At 40.6% G+C, this 10,380-nt stretch overlaps 1 pseudogene; it reads right to left on the bottom strand.

Moving 5' to 3' along the window:
• Positions 1-3,050: 3,050 nt before the first annotated feature.
• Positions 3,051-3,238, bottom strand: LOC107182389 (annotated as a pseudogene).
• Between the last annotated feature and the right edge of the window lie 7,142 nt (positions 3,239-10,380).

Genomic DNA, 10,380 nt, shown 5'->3' with positions numbered 1-10,380 from the left:
CGGGTCGCAGCTTGGCTTCGGGCTGTTGTGACGCACCGCTCTGATCTTCTAGTGACCGGCTGGCAGGAAAGTTCTGGAACCCCCTTCAGTCCCCTTGTTGAGAGTTACCGACTTTTCGTAGACGTCTCTGTGTTTAGACGACGTAATTACTTTCATTCTTTGAGCCGAGGGCTCAGCGGTGTGAAGGAGACACTGTCACGCATGCGCACTTGGCTGGCTGTCAGACTGTCTCGAGTCTAGTCTTCTGCAATGTAACCTTGGCTGCACATTAGAATTACCTGGGAATTTTTTTTAATACATTTTATTGATTTTTTACAGAGAGGAAGGGAGAGGGATAGAGAGAAACATCGATGAGCGAGAAACATCGATCAGCTGCCTCCTGCACACCTCCTATTGGGGATGTGCCCGCAATCAAGGTACATGCCCTTGACTGGAATCGAACCTAGGACCCTTGAGTCCGCAGGCCCACGCTCTATCCACTGAGCCAAACCGGTTACGGCGGCCTGGGACTCTTTAAAATCCTGATTTCTGGGCCTCATCCTCCGGAAATTCTCTTTCTTTGTTATTAATGTTGTGGCCCCACCCCATAACAAAGAAACAGAATTTCTGGAGGATGAGGCCCAGAAATCAGGATTTTAAAAAGATTCCCAGGTGATTCTAATGTGCAGCCAAGGTTGAGAACCACTGTTCTAGAACCTCGAGCGTCAGCTGTCCGAGCCGCAGGTGGTTCTCATTGGAAAAATGGAAGTAACGCCTACCTCATGGGAGTTTAGGATTAAAGCAACACACCTAAAACGGAGCTGAGCACTCGGATGTTCTCCAGTAATAGGAGAGTGTATATTTGAATGTGGGCCTTCTGCCTTCTGCTCCTCAGACGTCATGCGGCCACATCCAGCCACCATGCATTCCTTTGTTCATCCTACAAATATGGAGTGCCTGCTGGGAGCTAGATACTTAAAGTTATTGGCGACTTAGCCCTACCCGTTTGTGGCAGCAACTCCTAACGGCCTCTCCGGATTTCTTCTCTCTTGTCCAGCGCCTCTGCCACTATCCTCATTTCGTCTATCATTGCCCCTGGAACTGCCCCAAATGTATTTCCCCACAGATGTGGTTAAGCGAGAGAGCCTAGGGCAGTGATGGCGAACCTATGACACGCGTATCAGAGGTGACACGAGAACTCATTTTTTTGGTTGATTTTTTTTGTTAAATGGCATTTAAATACATAAAATAAATATCAAAAATATAAGTCTTTGTTTTACTATGGCTGCAAATATCAAAAAATTTCTATCTGTGACACGGCACCAGAGTTAAGTTAGGGTTTTTCAAAATGCTGACACGCCGATCTCAAAAGGTTCACCATCACTGGCCTATGGTGATCCATCTCGGGCACAAACCCAGTCCTGAGGTTCCTTCCTTAGAGCCTTTCGGTCGTTCCCATCGTGCACAGAATACAAGGCCCTTCGTGGCTGGGCCTTTATTGTAGCGTCCGTCATTCAGAAACACACTTGCACCTGTGTGCTGTGCTGTCGCCCTTCCGCCCACCCTCTTCCCTGCCTTGTCAACGCTATTCATTTTTCAAAATCCTGTCTTTATAGTACCTCCTTTGTGAAACCTTCTCAGAAACACCCCCCCGGAGAGTTAATCACTCCTTCTTAGCACTCCTTCGTACATACTTTGGTCACTGCAGTGTCTACTGTGTTCTGCATCGTGTTCTGTCTGCCTATGCCTGTCTGCGTCACAGAACTCCTTTAGGACAGAGACCTTGGCTTCTAAATCTTCTCGCTCCAAGTATATCCCCAAGATAATCGATATTAGTCATTAGTATCCATTCGGTTGCTAAGCTGGTTCTGAGCTCAGGGCCTTTGCAATTGCTCTTCCTCTGTATGCTCACATGGCTTCTTGTCTCCATTTGCAGCTGACATCACCTGAGGCACTTTATTACATAGGCCTTCCCTGATCACCCAATTACAATAGTACCCCGTCACGCTTCATGTGACCTTGTTTGTTTTCATAGCACTTATCTTGATCTAAAACAATTATTTGTTTTCTTCTCTCTATTTCTCTCCAACCCCCCACCCCACACTAAAATAAAAGCCGTGAGAGTAGGAGCCTGACATCAAAATGATCGGCACATAGTATGAAATCAATAAACGTTTCTTTAATTTGTTGAGTAAATGTTTATAAGAGAAGAAATGAAGAAAATTAGAAGACATACTGGGTGAGCTTTATGCCAAAGCAAAACCTGTTCTTTTCTTTGCTCTCTGACTAGATTATAAGATTCCAGAATTCAATTATTCTTTATATTTACTGAGCCAGGCCTACCATGTGGCACATGGTAGATACTGGTGAGTATATTTTCTGTTGCCCACATATTTCTTAGCAACCAAGTTAATTAATAAATTGGATTTCTATTGATGAAAGGGTATCGTTACCTTTCTGCAGGAACAAATAAAATCCTAAACATTTAAGGTAAACTCATTTTCTGTGCTGGCATTTAGAGGTATTGAGTCTATTAGTAATTAGGCAATGCAACAGTCAAAGAATGTAAACATAAATTAGTAAGGTCCAAACTGGAAGTTGATTCACATTTGATAGAGGCTACTGGATTTATGAGCTAATTCAGACCAATGTGCTTTAATCTTGAACTGTGAGATCACCAGAAATCAGTTTACCTGGGTTAAATTAAATCAACTCACTTCAAAATGCCTCCACTGAATTAAAATCTAATGAAATGTTATAAGAAATGCTCACTTGTTAGACCTAACTTTAAAAAAGTTAATTATAAAGGAATTATTTAGGGTACTCATTAATCCATATAAGGAATTGTCAATGTTGACAAGGACTAAGAACTATCTGTTAAATATAGCAATAACATTTTTAATTTTGGCAAAAGTAGTTTCATTAAAATTTAGATTATAATGGGATGAGAAAAGAATGATTGGGAATAATGTGGTGGAAAGTATAGACTATTCTTTTTTAATTTTATGTACAAAGAGGTAGCATTCTGTCATAAGGTAGATGACTTGAATGACCCATTCATGGACGTTCACTTAGTCCAACGTAATGAAGCCTGTGTCCTTGGGGAACTGACGGAAACACTGGAGGCACATGTTGAAGCCGTATTTCCGCATCAGACCCTGGCATTTTGAGCAGACACAGCAAGAATGAGAACCCTGGCTGCATTTCCTCAGATAGCTCCAGTAGAGTTGCTGGTGACCCATCTTGCTCTCTCTGTAGCAACAAGGCAAAAGGCAAGTATAAACTATTCTTTACAAAAGCTTAGCTCTTTGGTGAAAGAAAGACATAGAGTGGAAAAAAGGAATAGATGAAGGTTTTGATTTTTAATTCCATAGAGTCTTTTAAAAAATATTTATTGATTGATTTTAAAGAGAGAGGGAAGGAAAGAGAGAAATATCGATTTTTTTTTATGCATTCATTGGTTGATGCTTATATGTGCCCTGACCAGGGATGGAAAATGCAACCTTAGCGTATCAGGACAATGCTCTAACCCAGTGGTCAGCAAACTCACTAGTCAACAGAGCCAAATAACAGTACAACGATTGAAATTTCTTTTGAGAGCCAAATTTTTTAAGCTTAAACTATATAGGTAGGTACATTGTTATTAACTTAACTAGGGTACTCCTAAGGCTTAGGAAGAGCCACACTCAAGGGGCCAAAGAGCCGCATGTGGCTCGGGAGCCACAGTTTGCTGACCATGGCTTTAACCAACTGAGCTACCTAGCTAGGGCCTAATTCTATAGAGTCTTGACAGTAATTGTCAAGGAGAAGAACCAGTAAAGAGAAGAGTTGAAAATATGGGAATGAGAAGGGATAATTAATAGCAAAAGGCACATTTCCCAGCTAGTGTTCCATGAGTGTGCCATAAGCCATTGATTCACTCGGCCTTTGGGATGAGCCTCGGGCAGAGTTCCCAGGCCAGTTGCCTGCAGCTTGAACAGCCGTCTTTGAAGTCCTCTGAAGGTTGCTTGCAGGAAAGAAAGCCTAATGGCATGTCCATATATTCCACAGGTGATGAGAACCACGGGCAACACTCAGCTCTTCTCGACGGTTAAATGTCAGAAAATTCAGCCCAAGCGCTCATTGCTGCCCATTGTGGGCAAGGATGCCTTGGGGTTGCCGGAGATATTTATGTTCTGGAGCCTGGCAGGCATGCCACAGTACAGCTGCTAGGGTGGAGACACAAGGAGACAGGACAGAGGCTCCTCATAGGTGCAACTCCCGGGAATAGCCCCAGGGAGCAGCCCCACATCCCAGTCTTCATGTTAATTGGACATGTCTGGCCTTTTGTAGTTGATATATTCTTTTCAAGGTGTTCAGGCCACATGCACCTCTGAAGTTATGCGTGGGTATATTTCCTGGGGCTTGTTTTGTTTTCCCTTTTACAGCAAAAGAGATGAAGAGAAGCATTAATAAAATGAAGGGCGCATGTCTCTGTATTAAAAGGGGTCCATTAATATCTCTGAGATTTTAAGTCATAAAAAGTTCTAAGAAAGCACCCAGCACAGGGTCCAGCACTTAGTTTACATGCAGTAAATATGAGGTGTTTTTTTTTTTTTTTAAATTTTCTTGAAGATCTGAAGCACTGGAAAGGAAGTTGAAGAGACAGAGATAGAGAGAGATAAGCATACAGGTGATGTAGCCTAGATTGTAAATTCCTGATCAACAACCACAAACAGTTGTCCAGCTTTCTAATTAAAATTTAAAACAAGGAGTTCATTTTTAAGAGCAATATGGGGCTTCCAATGACAAAAGAGTTCAGTATTAATCAATGCTGTTTGGGCGTTGATAAATGCCAATTGCATTAGTTCTTTGTTCTTTCATTAATCTCAGCTCAATCTCCAGGATCCTGAGGGTTGTGTTCAAACATGAATCTGTCTGCTTTGTTGTAACTATGCAGAGAGTCAACTTTTTGGTTGGTTAGAGAAGGAGAATTTTTTCCACATTTTGGTGACTCTTTTGCTGAGAATCTTTTCACTACAGTGAACATTTGAAAACAAAGACTTTCTGAATAGCCATCCCTGCTTCTCTTTCTTGTATGACAGTTTCTTTTGCAGAGAGAAGTGGGGGGGGGGGGGGGGGGGGGGGCGCCTCCACCCTTGGGGCCTCCTCCACAGGAGGTGACCCTAACTGCAGTGCTCCTGGATCTGTCAATCACCCAGAGAACCATCTGTCCCACTTTAGATTTCAGGAGCCATCTTGCACATCTGCTGTGTCTTTTCTAATGTCACTTATAGAACCCACCGAAAGCTGTTAGATGAATTAGGGGAACCAGAGTGCAGCTGCATGTAGCTGATTTTGAATTTTTTGCAGCTGGGTCCTACACATCACTCTCAGTTTTGAAATTATTTTTTATGAGATTAAAACCACAAAGTGAATTATTCACTTTATAATAATAACTCCTAAGAGACTGGGCCTTCAAATTCTGTTCTCTGAAAAATTTTAAAATATATATTTTAACAACTCACACCAAATGTTTAAAATTCAAGCCTAGAAGTGGTAATTAATAATACCTAACATTTGTTGTGCACGTACTATGAGTCAAGCACTGTTCTAAACATTTTAGTACAATATTGCATGAAATCCTCATAACTACCCTATAGTGAGTAGGTACTATTACTATCCTCACTTTATGAGGGATTTGAGGTACAGGGAGGTTGAGTAACTTACTCAAGGTCACATAGCTAATAAGTGAGTCAGGTTTTGCATCTAGCAGCCCATGATCTAAAGCAATGCCTCTAAAAGTTTAAAGTGCTTACGAATCACCTGGAGATTTGTTTAGAAAGCAGATTCTAATGATTGGGTCTGAAGTGAGGACTGAAATGCGTGTGTAACAAACTCCCAGTTGAAGCCAGTGCTGCTATTTTAAGATCACTTTTGAATAGCAAGGGTCTACCACACACTGGTTCTCAACTTGGTTACATATTAGAACCACCGGGACAGATTCTTAAAAATAATGAGGCCCAGGTCTCATCTCAAACTAATTCAAGCAGAATCTTTGAATGTGGGGTCTGAGCAGGGAAGAAACTAGGGGTAGGGATGGAGCATTAAAAGTGACCTAAAGTCATCGTAAAGTATATGATTGTCTAAACACTGTGCTGTACACCTGAAACTAATATAAAAGAATATTGAATGTAAACTGTAACTGAAAAAAAATTAGAACGCAAAAAAGTGACAAGTTAATTTTAAAAACAAAGTTTTATTTATTTTAGAGAAGAAGGGAGGGGGATAGAGAGATAGAAACATCGATCAACTGCCTCCTGCACGCCCCCTACTGGGGATCAAGACTGAGCCCTAGCCGGTTTGGCTCAGTGGATAGAGCATTGGCTTGAGGACCAAAGGGTCCCAGTTCAGTTCTGGTCAAGGGTACATGCCCGGTTGTGGGCTCAATCCCCAGTGAGGGGTGTGCAGGAGGCAGCCAATCAAAGATTCTTTCTCATCATTGATGGTTCTATCTCTTTCTCCCTCTCCTTCTCCCTTCCTCTCTGAAATCAATAAAATATATATTAAAAAAAAAAAAAAAGACTGAAACCTGGGCATGTGCTCTTATGGGCATGTGCCTTAGTCATTGGTCCCTCTCGATTCAGTCTTGACCCCTTTTAATAATCATTTCCAGCGCAGTTAGAGTTACTTATATAAAGTGCAATTTGATTACATTGCTCTGCTGTTTAAAACCCATACCTTGCTTCCCCTTCCCTCTAGTTCAGCCGTAGGCAAACTACTGCCCGCGGGCCGGATCCAGCCTGTTTGAAATGAATAAAACTGAAAAAAAAAAGACCGTACCCTTTTATGTAATGATGTTTACTTTGAATTTATATTAGTTCACACAAACACTCCATCCATGCTTTTGTTCCGGCCCTCCGGTCCAGTTTAAGAACCCATTGTGGCCCTCGAGTCAAAAAGTTTACCCACCCCTGCATCTATCCACTGAGCCAAACCAGTTAGGCGGTTCTCAACCTGTGGGTCGAGAACAATGAAAATACATCCTGCATATCAGATATTTACATTACGATTCATAACAGTAGCAAAATTACAGTTATGAAGTAGCAACGAAAATAATTTTATGGTTGGGGTCACCACAACATGAGGAACTGTATTAAAGGGTTGTGGCATTAGGAAGGTTGCGAACCACTGATAGGGCAACAAGTTAATTTTAAAAGAGAAGGAGGGGGTAGTGTTGATAGTAGGCCATCAACCACAGAATATGATTAGCTAATTCTTTGTGTATTTATACCCTAATTTTTAAAAGGCACAATTTGAAATTATTTTTAAACATACTCTGTAAATCTAAATTAAAAAGTAGAATTTTTCTGAGTAGAGGAAAGATAAAGAAAATTACAAAGGTGACTTAAGGAAAGGATGAAAACCAACAAAGCATAAAGTCCATCCCCAAGGTTGACAAAGAAAATGTTCTAATGATAGCAATAAAAATTGATTACTTTATTTCAAATGTTTTCCCAAGCTTAAATTATACATGTGAAACTGTAAACAAATGTGGGTGTTTTTAATTTTAGAAGATAGGGATATTGTCTTTTATAGAGATCATTAGTTTGTAAAACCAGCATAAAATGCATATATCTACATACCCACATAATAAAATAAAATTGCTCACCACTTAAAATTAAATTATATAGTTTTTTCTAAATAACTGCAAACTAATCATAAATAATATTTAGACCAATTTGGATAAAAGAGCCAAGGGAGATTTCTGATACATCTTAAGTGACATGTTTTCAAATCCATCTGAAATAAATAACAATGTTGCCACAAATTGTTTACTGCCTGTATAATTCCTGTATTAGCTATCCATTGCTGTGTAACAAATTATCCTCAAGTTTAGCTGCTTAAAACACCATACACTTATTGTCTCATAGTTTTTTGGGGTTAAGAATTTGGGAGTGGGTTAGCTGTGTGATTCTGGCCAAGGCTCTGGTTAAGATGTAGACTGGATTTACAATTATCTGAGGGATTCACTTGGGGCTAGAGGCACAGTGGTTCTCAACCTTCTGGCCCTTTAAATACAGTTCCTCATGTTGTGACCCAACCATAAAATTATTTTTGTTGCTACTTCATAACTGTAATTTTGCTACTGTTATGAATCGTAATGTAAATATCTGATATGCAGGATGGTCTTAGGCGACCCCTGTGAAAGGGTGGTTCAACCGCCAAAGGGGTCTCAACCCACAGGTTGAGAACCGCTGGGCTAGAGGCTCAGTTTCTAAGACAGCTTACTTACATGGTTGCTGGCAAAGACCTCAGTTTTTGTCCACAGAGCTGCTTGAGTGTCTTCATGATCAGACAGTTAGTTCCTGCAGAGCAAATTTTCCAAGAGAGAAAGAGGAGGCCTTTTATGTCCAAGTATGAGAGGCCACTATCATCATTTCCTCCATGTTTATTTGTTAGAAGCAAGTCACTCTGTGCAGCTCGCACTCAAGGGGAGAAGAAATTAAACTCCATCTCTTGAAGGAAGGAGTTTCAAAGGCTTTATGTACAAATTTCAACCCACCCCAGTCTCTGTCACATAGAACTACAGCCTGATGTCAGGGTTGTCTGTCCAGTGGATGATTATGTATTTTCCTGAAAAAGTCACCTACCTTCCCTATATCCAGGGTCTCACTTCCCATTTATTTTTCAAACTACTCTCTTTTACCCCCACTTTTCCTCTGAACCTCATCTCTAAAGGTCACTAAAGATCTGTTAGTCACTAATTGAATTGGATACCTTAATATCTTATTTTATATCTCAGTAGCATTTGATACTGTTATTTACTTCCTGCATAAAATTATCTTTTTTTTTTTTTTTTTGGCTAGTGGTATGACACTGTTTCCTGGTTTTCTGGTGTGTCATATTTGAATAGTGGTTTCTCAAGCCTGGCTACAGAGCCCAGCTTTCTGATTTTTGCCAGTCTTTTACCCATGAAGTAATGATCTCATTGTAGTTTTTATTTGCATTTCACTGACATTTTAGGAAGGGTAAGGATGCTGTATTATTTTCCTAAGGATCCCATAACAAAGTACCCAAAATTGGGTAGTTTAAAACCAGAAGTTTAGCCCGGCCAGTGTGACTCAGTGGTTGAACTCAACCTATGAACCAGGAGGTCACAGATGGATTCCTGGTCAGGGCACATGCCCGGTTTAGGGCTTGATCCCCAGTAGCAAGTGTGCCGGAGGCAGCTGATGGATGATTCTCTCTCATCATGGTTGTTTCTATCTCTTTCTCCCTCTCCCTTCCTCTCTGAAATCAATAAAAATATACTTTAAACAAAGCAAAATAGAAGTTTATTATTTCATAGTTCTAGAGACCGGAAGTCTGAAATCAAGGTGTCAGCAGGGTCATGCTCTTGCTGATGGCTCTAGAAAAGAATTTTTTTTGCTTCTTGAAACTTCTGGTGTTTGCCGATAATCCTTGGTGTTTCTTGGCTTGTAGGTGCATCACTCCAGTCAGATGTCTGTCTTCTCTCTGTGTGTCTGTGTGTCTGTGAAATTTTCCCTTTCTATAAAGATAAGAGTCATACTGGATTAGGATCCACCCTAATGACCTCATTTTAACTTGATTACCACTGTAAAGATTGTATTTCCAAATAAGGTCACATTCTAAGGTACTAAGGGTTAGGACTTCCACATATTCTGGGGATACACAAATCAACCCATAACATATGGTATACAGTGGGGCCTTGAGTTACGAGTTTAATTCGTTCCAAGACCGAGCTCATTAAGGAGCTCGTTAACTCAATTACTCTATCAACTCAATGCAAAAAATCAGCCGAGAGGCAGCTGGTATCTCAAAAAACTCGTTAGTCGGGACACTCGTAAGTCAAGGCCCCATTGTATTTATTTCTGTGTGAAGCACTCACTGCCAATTTATGAGAAGGCTATGGTATGTAAGAAATATGAAATCATTTGGATACTAAAGATACTTGAAATTTTAAAAAATCAGATAATGTAAGAATAAAATGTATTAATTCAGATCATTTAATAAGAATAGCTTAGTCAATAGATTAGTTCAACAAATCATGATCCAATTGTTAAGTTAAAAGCTAAACTATCACACATGGTGAGACAGATCTATATGTACCATAGCAATCATTTATCGTGGCACCTGCCCTTTCTTCCTTCTTTTGGTAGCAGTGCCCAATTCTCCTTTGTTGCTCACTTACAGTTAGTATGGTGTGGTGGGAGCTGATGATACTCCTCACTTCCAGCGATGGGCCTCTGACACAGCCTGGGCTGATGACTGTCCACTCTGGAATTTTGAAAAATATTGGGAAAGAGGTGCACTTCTTCCAAGGGTGTTGCTAAGATGCTGATGACTGCCTGGAAAGAAGCTACTGCAGAGGAAGGCAGAGACCAGAGTCTTGGGGCG

The sequence above is a fragment of the Myotis davidii genome, unplaced genomic scaffold, assembly GCF_000327345.1.
Source record: "Myotis davidii unplaced genomic scaffold, ASM32734v1 scaffold455, whole genome shotgun sequence".
In the NCBI taxonomy this organism is placed as follows: Eukaryota; Metazoa; Chordata; class Mammalia; order Chiroptera; family Vespertilionidae; genus Myotis; species Myotis davidii.
The sequence above is the reverse complement of the archived record's forward strand: the minus strand, read 5'-3'. Positions and strand labels throughout refer to the sequence as shown.